The sequence below is a fragment of the Culex pipiens genome, chromosome 2 (genome assembly GCF_016801865.2).
Source record: "Culex pipiens pallens isolate TS chromosome 2, TS_CPP_V2, whole genome shotgun sequence".
In the NCBI taxonomy this organism is placed as follows: domain Eukaryota; kingdom Metazoa; phylum Arthropoda; class Insecta; order Diptera; family Culicidae; genus Culex; species Culex pipiens.
In genome coordinates this window covers 171061333-171078997 of record NC_068938.1, presented here as the reverse complement: position 1 = coordinate 171078997, position 17665 = coordinate 171061333, and the positions used below count along the sequence as shown (strand labels likewise).

General features: G+C 35.9%; 1 protein-coding gene across 1 annotated transcript in view; it reads right to left on the bottom strand.

Moving 5' to 3' along the window:
- Positions 1–17665, bottom strand: part of LOC120431539 (uncharacterized) — a 264144-nt gene that overhangs the window by 91273 nt on the left and 155206 nt on the right. The window lies entirely within an intron of this gene.

Below are 17665 nucleotides of genomic sequence, written 5' to 3'. Positions count from 1 at the left end.
CCGTCGCCTTCCGCATCCGGTTAACCTCGATGCGCAGGCCGCCGTGTGCTAACTCTTGGTTGAAGTTACAGAACTAGCCCACACTCGTCGATTGCCCGTGTAATTCTTCAAGCTCAGACGCGGCCTCAGATCCCACAGGATGCATGTTTGTACGGATTCCCGGGCAGGGGAGACGGAAAAACTGAAACAAAAATCTGGCCCAGCCTCGGAAACAACCCCCCCAGGCACCACCATCAGACGCAGGCACCTGACCCGGCCGTAGTGACTTCTTCTCCGTGGTTTTTCTGAGCAGGACATTGCCGCCAGACAACACCACCAAAATCGAGGACACCGAAACGTCAAACGGACACTGCACTGGGCAGAGAGGCACGGTCTCCGGCGGCAGAAGTGGTCTTTCCAATTTCCTTAAAATTTCTTCAGGAGACGCAACAACAACAAAAACATAATTCTCCGGTAAAAACATGTAAACAGTCAACAACAGTAAACAGTGTGGCGCAAGCTTGTAGTCATGGTTGCATTTAGGGGGAGGGGGGGCAGAATGGCCCGCCTAAGTAAAATGCGCCAAAAACCATAGAAAAACATGAAAACTTATGAATTCAGTGTAGTAGGCTTATGCTTTGGGATGTTCCCTTCAATGTTATATACTTGGTTGATGAAATTTTTTAGCTTAAAACTGTTTTTGAGCCACTTTAAAAAAAAAGTTTTTTCGACTTTTTTTCCAGGGTGCGGGGCAGAATGGGCCACCCTGTGGGGCAGAATGGGCCACCTTAGAAAACAAGCCATTTTGTCTAATACAACGTTGAAGGGAGATAAGAAATGACTTAATGTACCTTTCTAACATAGTTTCCATGAAGTTAGACCACTTTAATAAAAATAGTCACTTATCAAAACAAAACTTTTTTAAATAGTGTTAATATGTTGAAAAAGGACACTATTTTTACAAATAATCATCAAAACAACTAAAATATCAACTAATTTTGCATTAAACGTGATTTGTGAAGCTACCTGGAGGGAAATAATCCATTTAATCCAAATTTCATAACTTTTGATTGTTTTTATAAGGCAGGATAAGGGTGGTCCATTCTGCCCCCAAGTGGATTTTAATTTAACACTTCCACCACCAAGTCTCTAAATGATTTTAAGGTTCCGTTGTTGTTTGTATACCTTGGTAGTAACATCTAGTAACGTTATAAGCATTGAGCAAACTTTTTCAAACAATCCAACTTTTCAGAAAGCTTATTTAAAAACCTCGAAATAAACAACATTTGCGTGGTTTTTCTAATAAATTTACATTTTTGCTCATAATTCGAAAAATACAATGAATTCAAACGTCGTTTTCGGTATGGTGAAGTTATTTGACGTCCTTTATAAGACCCTTGCCTTACAATTTGTCTAAATCCATTCTAAAGCCCAAAACCAAGGGTGGCCCATTCTGCCCCCCTGGTCCATTCTGCCCCCCCTGCCCCTACCAAGGTATCGACAATCGGGTGGGAATTGAAAAACTCGGGAGGAAGCTGAAAAACTCAGAGTTACTCAGAGTTACTCCAAGAGTTTCTCACTGAAATGCTCTTGGCTGTCCATACAAAAATTATGTATGAAAATCCAAAAATCTGTATCTTTTCGAGGAATTTTTTGATCGATTTGGTGTCTTCGGCAAAATTGTGGGTATGGATAAGGAATACACTGAAAAAAAAAACAATATTTTCAAAAAAAATTAAATCAAGACTAACATTTCAAAAGGGCGTAATATTCAATGTTTGGGCTTTTTGAAATGTTAGTCTTGATTTGAAAATTTTGAAAATGTTGTTTTCAAAAAGATCGGAAAATTTCACGAATGTTTCATATTTTTACATTGTAAATCGAACCATTAGTTGCTGAGATATCAACGTTAGAAAATGGTGGGTTAGGTGAGACTTAGAAAACATCAATTTTCCTGTTTTAAAATCTTTGCATGGCAATATCTCAGCAACAAAGGGTCGTATCAACTAAGTTCAAAAATGCAAAATATAGAAAATTTTCAAAGACTATTTTCAAAACAGTTACCTAAAAATTGACTATAACTTGAAAACGGTGCACTTTATGAAAAATTCACTAAAGTACTTTTTGATTGCAAATTTAATTTTACATCGAAAAATGAAGTTGAAAAATTTTTGCGACCAATATTTCGATTTTTTGAAAAAATCGGTATTGATTCAAAAAATCATAACACGGTCAAAGATTTTTTGCTTAACCTGGAAATTTCTGAAACGTTGACATTTGATGTCCTCTAAAACATATCAAAAAATAAAAAAAATAAAAATAGTGTTTTTGTGCAAATCAAGTTTTAGTGACAAAAATAAATAAAAAATCACCATTTTTTTTTCTGTGTATAATTTTTTTTCAGTGTACTCCTTATCCACACCTACAACTATGCTGAAGACACCAAATCGATCAAATAATTCCTTCAAAAGATGCAGATTTTTGAATTTCACATATCATTTTTGTATGGACCGCTGCCAAATTTGTATGGAAAATTATATGAACGAACTAATGATGCAAAATGGCTTCATTGGGCATACCGAAGGCACCAAAAAACTTTTAGCCGGATTAAAAAATACAAAAAATAAATCGAATGACCGAAATCTCAGAGAATTGCTCAGCTATCTTAAAGAGCTCTTGTAGAACTCTTGAAACTATTTGGGTTATAACTTTAAAATTTTGGAGAGCCTTTCTTACAAAGTGAAGGGCTATATGTCAGAGACATTTGCTCAAAATTAATTTTGAGTCTATAAGTATAAATGAAATAAAGAATGTAAAATTAAAAGTTCATTTTTCGAGTGATTTTATAGTTTCTCCTCATTGAAGAAGGCAAAAACTATAATGGATTGTGAAATAAATATTGTTTTGAGACATAACGAAATACATTGATTGTTTCAGTGTGCCAAAATAATGTTGTGTTTTAATAATAAATGTTTGAAAACTCCTTAAAGAGCAATGCATCGGTAGCGTAAATTGCGAAAGCGTAAAAGCGACTAGGCAATCCATCTTCTGCAATATTATTTTTTTTTGATTTTGAAATTTATATTTCTTTAAGGTGATTGTAACCAAATCGTCAGCTGTGTGCTTTCTTGTGACATAGACCATTTTGGTCGAAATTGAGTTAATGATGACGTTTTGCTATACTTAACAAACACTACAAGATGCTTTAACCCGATTTTTGGAACTCGCTTTCTTTTCCCGGATATCGCAATACACACTTGTGACATAGACTAATTTATCATCAAAATGATCGTGCACACTTGTGACACGTCATACATGTTGTTGGAAAATGTGGAAAAATTTTCATGTTTGTCACAAATTTATGTTGATATACACTTTTGAAGGGCAATGCAATCTTTTGTTTTTGAAAAAATACTGATAAAGTCGGTTAAACTTTTGATTTAAGCCTATTTTAGTTTGTATGGGAATTCTGTGCACACTTGTGACACGTAGTACAAATTTACTTTCAAAACACACTTGTGACACGTGCTTTTCAGATTTTTGTTTACATAATTTACTGTATCTTTTAACTGGTGTAACCAAATTAGTTGAAACTTGGAGCGTTTGTTTAGCGATAGTATACGAACCGATTGCTTCAAAAAGTTTGGCTCTATCATTCATAGTTTTGAAAATATTTATCATCAAACTTTAAAAATCGATTTTCTCAAATAGTACTAAATGGTCGTTGTCACAAGATAGCACACAACAGACGAAATGTTGGTCATTCGACATAAAACAAAAATGAAATATTGTTTCTTGTTCCAGAATTATCCTTTTGCTCTTGCAGTAAAAATCAGACATAACTTAAATTTTGTTAAACTATTTTGTAAGCAAAACATCAATCATGATAGTTTTAATATTTCCGTCGCATGCAGTTTCGCAGAAATCAACATGTTCTTGCTCCAAACTGTTTCAGTCATGATGACGATGTCGCGTTCTGACTAAACGCTTTATGAATCCACCGAATAAAACCCAGGAATAGCAGGGAACGGATTGCATCACTGCTTTCCACAGGAGGGATTCTCGAGGAAAAGGTGTGCAACGCAATATGGTTGGTGGAGGTAGTTGACAGAATGAATGAATTTGTAGAGTTGTGACTGTATCTTGCTCTGTTTCTGGGTGCAATTTCGAGGACTTATGCCAGTAGTGGTGCAATTGCATTCACGTTAGTTGTCGTAGTCCTACACGTTCTGGGTTTAATGTCGATGACAAGGTGCACGTCGTTATCCACTCGTTGCCTGCGCACGAAACGTTTGACTGAGTTTTAGAAAATTCAACAATGTATGACAAGCAGCGTGGTGTTTCCTTGCGGATGTTGGAATTAGCCATATTTTTCAGAAATAGCTTCTTCTTTTAAATTAGCCTGGTAAAATAATTTTCCATGGGTACCATGCAAAGCAAATTTGTTTGTTCTAATCAGATGGTAGTTGAATCATGTAATCAGTTCCTTGCCATTTTATTTTAAAAAAGGTGTTTTGTTACGCCCTTTCCACAAATTTCTGCAGACGATTTCCAACCCATGCAGAAGTTGCATTTCATTCAACCTGCAATTTTCTATTTTCTACATTTTACTTCCTGCAAGTGCGGTTTGAATTTCCACATACACACGCAGCATAGCGTACACGCGATTGCTTCTTTTTGACCATGTTTTCGAAATTTTCCTCCAGATTTAGGCGAACCTCCCTGCTCCCTTCAGAGGTCCAAAGGGCTGGAAGTGGGTGATGCCGGGGCAACCGAAACCGTTACGGCCATTCGAGCGTGAAGCTGAAAATTTTCTCTTTCATTTAACGCTTCTCACTTTCAGCTGCTGATGTTTGGCTGGGGAGGCTTGGCACTGATTGTACTGCTTTATTGCCAACAAATATTGAAAAAATGCACTTTAAGTACCGTAATCTGGGGTCAATCGGGACTACAGTCTGAATAGGGACAGCAGTTTTTAGAGCACTTATGGCTTTTAAATTTGGAAATGGATGTACACATTTTGTTGGCCTGAGTCTGTTCTAACCGAAACCAACCAGAAAAATCAAAATATTGAGCTCCAACATGGTTAAAACTGCTGTCCCAATTCGCCCCATGTGTCCCGATTGACCCCAGTTTACGGTACAGTACATTCCGTATAGCCGCCATATTGGTAGTCATCTTGAATATCTTGAGAGAACCTTTTATGGAAAAACTAATTATGCAAAATAACTTCATTCAAATTAAACTTTTGAAAATGAAATTTCCCGCATTAATTTACGAAATTGTAGAGAACTACACTATTGTTGAATTTCTGAATTCTGGGGACTCTTAAGGTGAAATTTTAGTACATCAGAAAATGGCCGAAAAAGGCTGCCGTTGATTGACCTTAACTTTCTAACCCTAACCTTGACTGTAGCAAAAACATATCGTCCAAAGAAATCGTTCTTGAATCAATATTATGTGACTTACCTTCACGAAAGTTAAATCCCCAGCAAGATATGATCGTCAACTATTGATTAGAACACATTTTTTTGGCTTTTAATCACACAACATTTTAATTCTTTGGCTGCTTCTTCTTAGCCTGATTCTCAGCACATTATTTTTATTTTTCACATGGTTTTCCCCACTGCATTTCACTCATTTATATTAAAAAATGCACTTACGTGATGGGCTCCATACTGAATCACTAGAAGTGTTTTGTTGAAAACTTCCCAAAAACTTATTCGCAATGTTTTAAAAACACACTTTTTTCCGCAAATTGCCTAATTTCACGCACTTCGAGCCACCGAAAACAAAACTGTTGTTGTGTTTGCCTTTGTTCGTACACACCATGGCTTTCATGGTGTGCAAAAAATTATTTCTTTACAAACCTTTGGAAATGTCATACCAGTATTCTCGTATTTTGTTTGGATTTATGTCTGATAATCCATTTTCAAACGCTCATAAACAGCGCGCTGCAGCGGAAAAAAATGTTTCCACTGTTGCCAACATCATGTTCTTGTTCTTATAATAATAAAAGATTGAATGAAATTTTATTCAACCAATAATTGATAAGATATAACTTTTTAAGTATAGAGAGTATATTCAGAATATATAATAACATTTTTAGTAGTTTGCATGAATGCTAAGTCTAAGTCTTGGGATAGTTATCGAAACAAACTTATTTGTTTAGATTTCATTCACCCTAGAACTAGCATCACTGCTATCCCAGCAAACCATCTGTCTGTCAAGTACAACTGGTAGTAAACAAAGGAAAAGAAATTCTCGGAACCAGCGCACAATATTCCGGTTCGGCAGCGGCATCCGTATCCCGCTGGCCCCAAGGTCCAGCATGGAATTGATCGAGTGGCTGGAGTCGATTCCACCGGTAGTTGTGGCCGTGTGGTGATTCCGGCAATTTAGTTTAAAATCGATTCCGTCGGATTGTTGCCCAGGTTCGGCTCGAGCGGTGGCAGTCATTTTCGCAGAAGTGATAGCGCCGCAGCGGCCTAAAGGGACCGTCGACGAAAAGTGGTCAAAGACACCGTTTTGGCGTGAATCTGACCAGATCCAGCGGAATGAAATCAGACGCGGGGGCAAGCGCGACCACCGCGATACGTATCGTAAATAAAGTTGAATCGGAAAGAACCGAGAAGCGTGAACATCGGATGAGTTGAACCCGTTGGCCACGGGGAGGGGACCACAGTAAGAAACGGCTGACGGAAGGAGATCGAGAAAAATCTTCCCGGGAAAGCCGGCCTCGAGAACCCCAGCGAAACGATCTACAGGGTAAAAAAAATAGACATGAAGGTGTTTTGCTCGAGAACTTAGCGTAGGTCTTCCGGAAAGTTTCGGTGAGTTAGTACAGTTTTAGCGGGTTATTTTAAACTTAATTTTTGTTCTTGTAATTCCAGCTCTATGAACGGCGCGAGTAAAACAATGTCCAGTGAGATAAATACGATGCTAATAACCACTCGGAGTGTCCGTTGGGAGTTTGTCGATTCCAGATGATATTTAGGTTTCTAAATACTGGAACAGGAAGGATCTGGAAAGCGGAATTTGCCTCACTGCGCTGTGTGGTGTATATGGTGGCCGAATTACGTGATAGGGACGGGACATGTTTGAAATGATTTCGCTGTTTGAAAATTCTGAAGATGTAAATAAAAAAAAAGTTTGAGAAAACATCACAGTTATATATAAACGATAAAATATTTGAAAGAACTTCTTAAACTTAACCCTAATCTTGGTTTTCTTGACATTTCTAGAAGTTGGTGGAGTATCGCCACCAAAATTGGTGGTTGAATTGGAAATACTTAAAGTTAGTCTTAGTTATTATCTATGCATTATGCATTGGTAAAAATAAAATACTTTTGGTTTCAATCCTTCCTGTTTGTTAGTAAGTTAACATTGAATTAACAAACTATTCAAGAAGAAATATGTTTGTTTTGTGTATGAAAACAAGCATGTTCACTATAACACAAGTTTAGAGTTATCTACGTGCGCATGAACATAAACAACTGAGGTTTAAATTTGTTCCGGTCAGCAAAACAAATGGTGTACAAGTGTGCGTGAGACCGGGATATGATAACTCTGTTGGTGTGAGAGATGATCTCACCAATACAACTCTTCTGAAAATGATCAATGATTTCAATGACTGTTATCAAGAACAAGAAGAAAAAGAAGAAGCCAAAAACGTTTTGCTCCGATTTCACCTTAAACTTTTTGAACCCCACTTTCCCCTACTCCCACCACGCTGGACGTAGGCACTTTACGTTTTTACATGCTTTATGCTCCAAGTGCCTCTCGACGACCGTTTGGCGATTTGAACTGAACTAGTGGACTAACGCGATAGGGAGAGAGATTGTTATGGTGTGTAACTAAAGCCAACAGGGGCGACTTTGGCGACTGGCAGCACTGTTCATTTGCATATTTTTGCATGGTAATGACTGCTCCATTACGCCATTCGGAGGAAGTGTTTCGTCCTCAACATGATTGTGGTGGTGGCAGCAGCAGCATCAGCCGAATCTGCCTCAGGAAGTTGTCACTTGGTGCGAAAAACGATTTATATGGCTGATGGATAAGGGGAGTGAGGGGGTTGGGGGAGGGAAAAAGTTTAATTGTCACAGATTTGGAACGCGCTGGGATTTGCATAATTTCTTATTTTAATTCAATGTAAATTCATTCATCGCTTGATTGCAGCACTAATCCCGACATGCCCCATGTGCAAGAGCTGTCTTTGCCATTAATGGGAACTTTAAGCGAGGGTTGAGATGACAATTTTGCAATGAATATGTTATGAAGAATTAGATACGAGTTGTGTCCGTAATTTGCAAGTTTTAATATTTTTGATCTCTATAGTTATTTTTTTATAATTTAATTACGATTTAATATCACACCCAAGAAATGTAGCTATGAACACGATATTTTTCAAAGGCATTTCAATTTTGATTTTAAGAAGCTTAAAAGCTTCGATTAAAAAACACTAACAAAGAGGAAATCGCATACCCAAAGTAACGTAAGGTGTTGAATTGTTTCGAATTATAATTTTTCTTACAATCTTACAACCATGCCAACATTGCAAACCGATATTCAGGTCGAAAAACCGTTAATCCAGCAACGAGTGCGTGAAAGTCAATCGGCTCAAAAAATTAAAAAAAAGAGTGAGCGCGAAAAAGAGGTTCAAAATTCACGATCCAAACCACCACCGACGGAAACGACTCGCCCGTGGAAAATGTTTAAATTTAACCTATGTGTGTGCAGGCAAACTAAATTAGACGATAAATTATACGTTTTTATAGACATTCATCGGCACATAGTGTGTGCTTCTCACTCGCTCACGCTTCTCACTCACTCGGCTCATCTTCCTCATTTCACATGCCTTTTTTGAAGGCGGAAAAAAGTGCGGAAAACGCGGCCAAGTGGCCTCCTACTGGACCTGCCACGGTGGCCTTTCCGAAGGTTCCCCTATACCCTCCCTCGAAAGACGTCAACGAACGTCACGCGTTCGACGCGTTCCGACGTTCTAAAGGTGGTGAGGTGACCGGGGGAGGAAATCACTCTCACCCATAATTGCACACAAACAAACTCACTAAAGTGAGAAGATATTAATGTCCACACCCGCAATCATTTAGCCCAGCTCACTTGGGGTGAGGTCTTGGACTTTGGGGAACGTTGGGAGTTTTGAAAATTTTAAAACGAAACTTGGTAGATTGAACATCATCATCCAATCCAGCAGAAGCTGGAGAAGGGGAAACTGATGAAAAAATCCTACTTAATTTATTCGCGTGGACAAAGAAAAACAGACAGAAATCGAAATGTAGAAATGGATGAAATGAAAAAGAATTGGTAAATGTTAGGAAGAATTCATGTTTTTCAACACAACCTGGCAATTGGCACGCTTTACGCTTTGGGTGGCAAAGTGTCTTCGTCTTACGAGATGCTTTTGAAATGTTGAGGTATTGTCGTATTTGACCATACTTTATTTGGTGCAATGTTTCACTTCAAGTTATAGCTGTTTTTCATAGAATTTTCAATATACAATGTTGGATCTGAATACAAAAATAATATGAATACAAAACTAACTAGGAATAACTGCTCATACAATTAATAGTTTTTTTTTTCATGAAATTATTTTTATTGAGTCCTTTTCGGTACTGGGACCTGGTTAGGACCGAGTCGGCTTTTGTTATTACATTTGACTTAATAATTACAGAGGATCTTGTGTGTAAATGTTAGTGGGAGGGGAGCATACAATTAATAGTGAAATACATTCTTCTGCTTTTTGAACAAAAATGTATGTATTTTTCCAACTGTCATTCAAAAAAATCAAATCAAAAATCAAATTATTCGCACTACAGCATTACCTTGGCGTTCTCGATTGCGAGATTCCTACTCGAAACTAAGTGTCCAAAGGCTTGATTGTTGAGGCAATTGCAAACCACACACCTAAGCTTCCATCCACCCCGGGATTCGAACTGACGACCTTTGGATTGTGAGTCCAACTGCCTACCAGTGACTCCACCGAGGCAGGACCTAGGGAGACGACACCTACACCTGGACTGTGCTAACGACCTAACCTTTAGGTTAGTCCGAGGCCAACATTTACTTCCCGTCTGACGGAAGGCGTGATCAGACAAATCTCGTCTCAAAATTTGCCACCGGGACCTGCTGGGATCGAACCCAGGCCGACTGGGTGAGACGCAACCACACTTACCCCTACACCACGGGTCCCGGCCTACTGATTAGTGATCCTTATTTAGGATATTAATTGTATCTGCCTTGGATTTATATTATGGCTTATAAAATATTGCTCCGGTACCCGAATTGCACCATCTTAAACTCCAACGGAAAATGTGCTCTTTTTAAACTGTTTTAGGAGGCCCTGAGAAATGTCAAAATTTACGAAATTACGTATTTTGGGAATTCATCTTTCAGTGATGAAAAAAATCTGAAAAGTTCTAATTGATAAGAAAATCCCTTTCCAAGTTACAGATTTTTTATTATTTACATTCCAGTTCTCTCAGACCAGCTGAGCAATTGTGTCGGAGACTTGTATGAGAAAACTCGTTTTACAAAATTGCTTTTTTCGAGCAATTGCAGATTCCACTTAAATTAAAAATATTGAGGAAATGATGGTTGGATCGAAATGTTTACTGAGGTACGGTTTCTTAAAAAACAAATTAGGAGAAAAAACATTTTTGACCAGACGATATCTCGGCAACTCTTAATTAAATTTTTAATGTGAAAAAGTTTTACTGAGTGGTTTTAAACTTATTGAAACAGGCCTTGCATTTTGTTATAGCTTCATCATGAATTAACAATATGTTTTCTTTTTCATCAATTTTGCAATTTTTGAATGAAAAAAATGCGATATTATTTTAAAAACGCTGCAGAAATTCCCAAAAAGATTTTTTAAACCGAAAAAACATCGACTGCCTTTTTGAATAATATATGCTACACAGCAAAAAATCCGATGGTAAAATCGCATGCAAAAGCATGCACCTCACCTTCGTCAAAAAAGACACTTAATATTACACACTGCTTGTAAATTTTTTGTGAACACAAAAAAAAAATGCAACCGACGGGTTTCAAACCCAGAACCAACAGTACGAACTGGCGCCTTAGCCCGCTCGGCCATCAGACCGTTGTAGAAATGAAAAGATAAACGCATATATCCAGAGTTTTTTTTTTAAAAAAGGACCAATAAACTATTGTCTTTCATATGTTTAAAGGACCTAATAAAAAAAACTGTAGATATGAGCTTAACATTTCGGTCAAGTAAGTTTCCCATATTAATGGGCTAAATATTTCAGGGTGTAATATTACATAGATTTTTTTAAATAATTCAAAATTTATTTAACATCCTGGCCTTATACACGCAGCTGGATTTGTACTTTTTTTTGCTGTGTATTGAAGTAATAAAAAAATACAAAAACCCGATTTAATATCACCAGAGGTGAAATAGAGCCTTTCTTACAAAATGATGAAACTCCGAGAAATATATTGGTGCAATTATTTTTTCAAAAACATAATGATACCATCCAGTGAGAATTTTACCTAAAGCTTCGAATCTTTTAAGGCTAAACCTCAAATGCCATTTTTTTTTAAATTTCAGTAGTACATTATTTGTCGCAAGACATTTAAATATAATTAAGAAAAACATATTGGATTGACATTATTAGAAAAAAAATAAAGGGTACTCAGTCTATAATGTTAGTCTATGATTAACTTAAAAAAATATGTATCGCTATTGCACTTTGACGATCAATTATGAGAAGCCAGAAAGAACACTTTCACGCGCAGCGTAAAACGCGCAAGCGTAAAAGCGCTGGCGTTGAAGCTTCGACTTGACGACTTGTCGTGAGAACGAGCCGGGACTTCGAATTTGATGTTCAGTATATGATTTTGCAGAAATCCAAAAATTTAATAGGAAAAAATAGGGTAAAAATAAGACGAAAAACACTAAAATCGCTATATTTCTGGAAATACATTTTGGAAAAGCTTCAAATTTTGGGCCCAAACAGTTTATGGCGCATGTTTTCGAATGGCTTTTTGTTTGAAACTGAATTCTTTAAATTTGATAGTGTTATCTGTAAAATAGTCCAAAAAATACCTCTAAAAATGGCTTTGACCACATTTACTGGTCGAAAATTGTGAATCGAAAAATAAAATTCTCGTCTCCGACCTCACGGCTACAGATCTGGCTTTTAAAAATGGTGGGTTTTACGAGCGGTTTTCCAGTGATGGAAGACACAAATTTTTAAGAGCGGATACAGACATCGGCCATGTATTTCAGAAAAAGAGCTCTCAAAAATCAGATTTTGAGTTCCGGGTTTCGGGCGAAAATTCAATCGAAAGAGCGCATCTAAACCTTCAATTTAGTAATAGGATTTTTTCCTGGGACGAATCCTCGCCGTGCTCGATTTTTTTTAGATTTCTGAAAAAAGCGTTTTTCCAAAAGCAAACCTTAAACCTTTCTTTTGTAAGAAAGGCAAAAAACGAATTTGAATAGAACATCAAAAGACTTCATTAAATAGCCGTTGTTGATGATTAAAATTACTAGAATAGTTGATGCAAACTGAAAATATTTCAATTTTCTGTTGGAAATTTTCTAAAAAAACGGGTTGCAAATAAATTATTGCAAAATGTGCCTTTTGTACATTTAAACTTCTTTGTGTCTAGTTTTAGAGAATGTTTCAAAATTTCCTTAAATTGTTTTTATATCTTAGTCACTCACGCATTTTAAACCCTTTAATGATCAATTGGTACTTTTATAACTTTTCGTTTTTTAACAGTAATGATAGAGAAGGTTTAAATAAATATGTGTTTTTTTTAGCATACTGTAATATTTATCTAGCTGAATTTTATTACAACTGCGCAGCTTTTAAAACCATGCAAATATTAGTAATGCAAGAGGGTTACACGGAACTCGACGCTGGACGGTCACGATCTCGCTAGAGGAGCGGTCCCTCTCTTAGTAATGCCGCATTTTCGGAATGTATCAGAAGCCGGCCAGTCCCGGGGTGAACACTAGCGCTATACCCTTACACACCCGCCGCCAGGCATGGCAACTGACTGTTAAATTTCGTTTTATTAAATCTCTTTCTAAAAATAACATCCATATATTTATGTTATACTTTTTCCTCCCCATTTTCTCCACCAACGTCCATCGTCGTTGATCGTTCCGGGACTTTCTTCCTCTCGTGAAAATCGCTGAAAACGGTTCAAGTGATATGTGATGATGGTGACCAGTGGGTTCAGTTTTTTTCTTAATATTTTTTATCAAAATGTTTTTTTAATTTGCATAAAGTTAAAATAATTTTGTATCAAAAGTTTATAACAAAAATAATTTTATTCTAAATATTGAACACAACATTCTTAATTCATAAATCTCCACCCTCCCCTATAATTCTTTCAAAAATCCCATAAATTTATGAAAAATTGTTTTTGGAGTGTTTTCCAGCTTACATCGGACGTGACGCTACCAAAAACTTTGACCATCTTTTTTCGACTCGTATATAATTATCGAAAAATTTACATTTTATATCCGCCGAGGAGACGTGTCCACGATGTGGCAATTGGATCGACTTGTGGCACCTCATCGGAACTTGACTCTGGACTGGTGCTGCAACAGCTGCTCCGTGAAAAACTGGGTGGCATTGCGTGTGTGTGGACTGCTTGCCATAGGAACGCGCAAGTGTATCAAACGTGTGCCCGCGCGAGATGCAGCGCTTTTCCCCACCCATGTGTGGAAATGGGTTTTTCTCTGGTGACGAGGCGGGGAAAATGATGGCAGGTTAGGAGTGATGTTTTGAAAATAGAAAAAAATGTATCATTTTGATAGCGGAAATGTGATTGCCCAAGATGATGATGGGTGTCCGGGATTGTGACTTTGAAGGAGGGAAATTAACAAATATTGAGAACATCAATGTGAAAAAATTTTTGTTTTGGTTATTACATTTTTTTAAATTTTAATTACTGAACGATAACCCTAAGCAATTTTTATGCAAAAAGTGATTAAAACCTGTGCAATTTGTTTTGAAACATATTGTTTAATTAAAAAATGTGATTTATGTTTAAAATGTTTGAATTTATTTATCCATTTTTTAAACACTTCCATAGGTCAACAACTACAAGATTCTATAGGATTTAATTGGTAAAGTTTCGGTCCGTGATCACGATCTGGGGTTCATTTTTCAATATCTCGGGACTGTCAAGTGATTCGACCTCTTCCATTTTTTCTGAATTTGGCTAAGAAACACTATATTTTTTTTTTGTTTCAAGCTTTAAACTGACATTTGGAGATGGAATTTTATGAATAATTGCACGCTGGAATTGACTACCGCACCGACTAACGTATTTTAATTTAAAAAAAAATTTAATCATTTTTTTTTATTTTTAAATTTAGTATACAGTCATGCCTCGGTTTTGCACGCCTCGGTTTTGCACTGCCCCGGTTTTGCACCGTTCAGCTGCCTCGGTTAAGCACGGCCCAGTGCTAAACTGAAGCACAGAGCTTATGGGATTTTGGCTATATGGGAGACATTGGCTATAATTCTATGAATAATCATGCAAACATAAAAAAATTATAGTGTTTTGGAATCGGGATGATGTCAGCTATCCATTAAAATTATTACTTCATGAAAATTTTCACAAAAATACGTATTTTTCCTGTATTTTGAAAATGCATATTTTTTTCTCTAAAGAAACCAAAAATATATTGTTATTGCAATATGGGTATCAAATGATCAGGTTTTTTTCATACATTTTTGGTGTAACAATAACATTTTTAGAAAATACTCAAAATTTTCACAAAACTACGTATTTTCGAAAAAAATACTCAAAATTTCAATTTTTACAATATGGGTATCAAACGATCGGGATTTTTTCATACATTTCGAATTTAATAACAACATTTCTAGAAAATACTCAAAATTTTCACAAAACTACGTATTTTCGAAAAAATACTCAAAATTTCCGTTTTTACAATGTGGGTATCAAACGATCGGGATTTTTTCATGAGTATTTTTTTTTTCGAAAATACGTAGTTTTGTGAAATTTTGAGAATTTGCTCAAAATGTTGTTATTACATTCGAAATGTATGAAAAAATCCCGATCGTTTGATACCCATAGTGTAAAAATTTAAATTTTGAGTATTTTTTCAAAAATACGTAGTTTTGTGAAAATTTTGAGTATTTTCAAAAAAATATGTTATTACATTCGAAATGTATGAAAAAATCCCGATCGTTTGATACCCATATTGTAAAAATTTAAATTTTGAGTATTTTTTCAAAAATACGTAGTTTTGTGAAAATTTTGAGTATTTTCTAAAAATGTTGTTATTACATTCGAAATGTATGAAAAAATGCCGATCGTTTGATACCCATATTGTAAAAATTGAAATTTTGAGTATTTTTTTCGAAAATACGTAGTTTTGTGAAATTTTGAGAATTTGCTAAAAATGTTGTTATTAAATTCGAAATGTATGAAAAAATCCCGATCGTTTGATACCCATATTGTAAAAATTGAAATTTTGAGTATTTTTTTTCGAAAATACGTAGTTTTGTTAAAATTTTGAGTATTTTCTAAAAATTTATATTGTTAAATCCAAAATGTATTAAAAAACCTGATCATTTGATACCCATATTGCAATAACAATATATTTTTGGTTTCTTTAGAGAAAAAAATATGCATTTTCGAAATACAGGAAAAATACGTATTTTTGTGAAAATTTTCATGAAATAATAATTTTAATGGATAGCTGACATCATCCCGATTCCAAAACACTATAATTTTTTGATGTTTGCATGATTTTTCGTACGATTAAAGCCAATGTCTCCCATATAGCCAAAATCCCATAAGCTCTGTGCCTCGGTTATGCACGCCTCGGTTTTGCATCCCCCATATGCGGTGCTAAACCGAGGCACGACTGTATGGGTAATTCTTTACCAACTCACACGAAATCGGGAAAAGTAGCCCCGACCCCTCTTCGATTTGCGTGAAACTTTGTCCTTAGGTGTAACTTTTGTCCCTGATCACGAATCCGAGGTCCGTTTTTTGATATCTCGTGACGGAGGGGCGGTACGACCCCTTTCATTTTTGAACATGCTTTTATGTAAAATTGTACGCTCGATTTGATGACGTACTCAGAATTTCGAAAAAACGTATTTTTCATAAAAAAAAAACTTTAAAATGTTTTAAAAACACTGCCATTTTCCGTCGTGATCAGGGACAAAAGTTACCCCTTAGGACAAATTTTCACGCAAATCGAAGAGGGGTCGAGGCAACTGCTGTGTGAATTGGCGGATAATTACCTATTTGTAAAACTACAAATTACAAAATATTTTTAAAGTACAACGAAGTTTTACACAAAATTAAAACTTTAAGATAGCTTTAATTTTGTGAAAAATCTTGTTGTACTTTAAGAGATATTTTGTAATTTGTAACTTTGTTCAGCAACCATTAGTCTGATCACCGAAATAAAAAATAAAAATTGATGATGATTTGATTTTTGAAAACTTACTTATCAATATTTCAGATTTTTTCCTAAAATCCAGATTTTTCAATTTTGTTCATATATCTGGTCCCAGATTTTGCACCATCCTAAACTCTAGTCAAATAGAATCTTTTTCAGACCCAAAAAAAATCGAGGTTTAGAAAATTACGAATATTTAGAGATATCCTGTAATTTGTAGCTTTGTTCAGCTACAGCTCAAAAATAGAAATTGATGATGATTTGATTTTTAATTTTTGAAAATTTGTTTGACAATATTTCAGATTTTTTTCCTTTTTTTCTTATCTCTGGTACCAGATTTTGCACCATCCTAAACTCTAGTCAAATAGAAGTCTTTTTGTTGAAGTTTTTGTTCCTCGGCTCTGGACGAAGTCGAGGGTGGTGGGGGTGAGGCAAAAAAATATAAAAAATGGAATAACAAGCCATATTTTCAACATTTGACTGAAAAAAGTGTTTTAAAATGTATTTACACTAGTTCTATTGTTTTGCAATCATATGTTTTAAAAAAATGTAAGATGTCCTAGTAACATTTTAGGTTTTAAGTACACCCAACCAGCGGTCGCATGATTGTGATACATGGCGGCATGAAAGTATATCAGAATCTGCATGAAAATTGTCCTCATGCATTTTTTGCGATATAGGGGTATGACATTTTTGCCCGTTACCGACAATTATCGACATTATCGACGGCAGATTGATTGTATTGCAGAAAAAAAATCTTAACAGAACGAGGATTGAACCATCAACTTCTAGGTTGCTGATCCGACACGCTACCACCGCGCCATGGACGCTAGATGAATGGTGAGGGACAGAGCGCGATCATAATGTTCTCTCTAGAGTGTTGCTCAGGGACGCGCCAGCATTCTATGTGTTGGTGAGAACTGCAGATCGCTGACGTGTTTACACGCGGGCAAAAATGATCTATGGGCTTGCTGCAAAAAATGTAATAAAATATATCATTTTCTGCAGCAAATCCACTGTTGCAGATTTTGAGATATATTTTTCGTTTGGGTGTATAAAACAATTTGATAGTTTGGCTTAGTATTTTAAAAGGATAAATAGGAATGAATTTTGTTTTTTTTTCTCCAATCAATCCAATATGGTAATCGAACGAAATTTTTTATCCGGGATTTTTTTTTAACTCGAATCGAATTTTCAATGAAATTATAAATCAAAATTAAAATTTGAATCGTT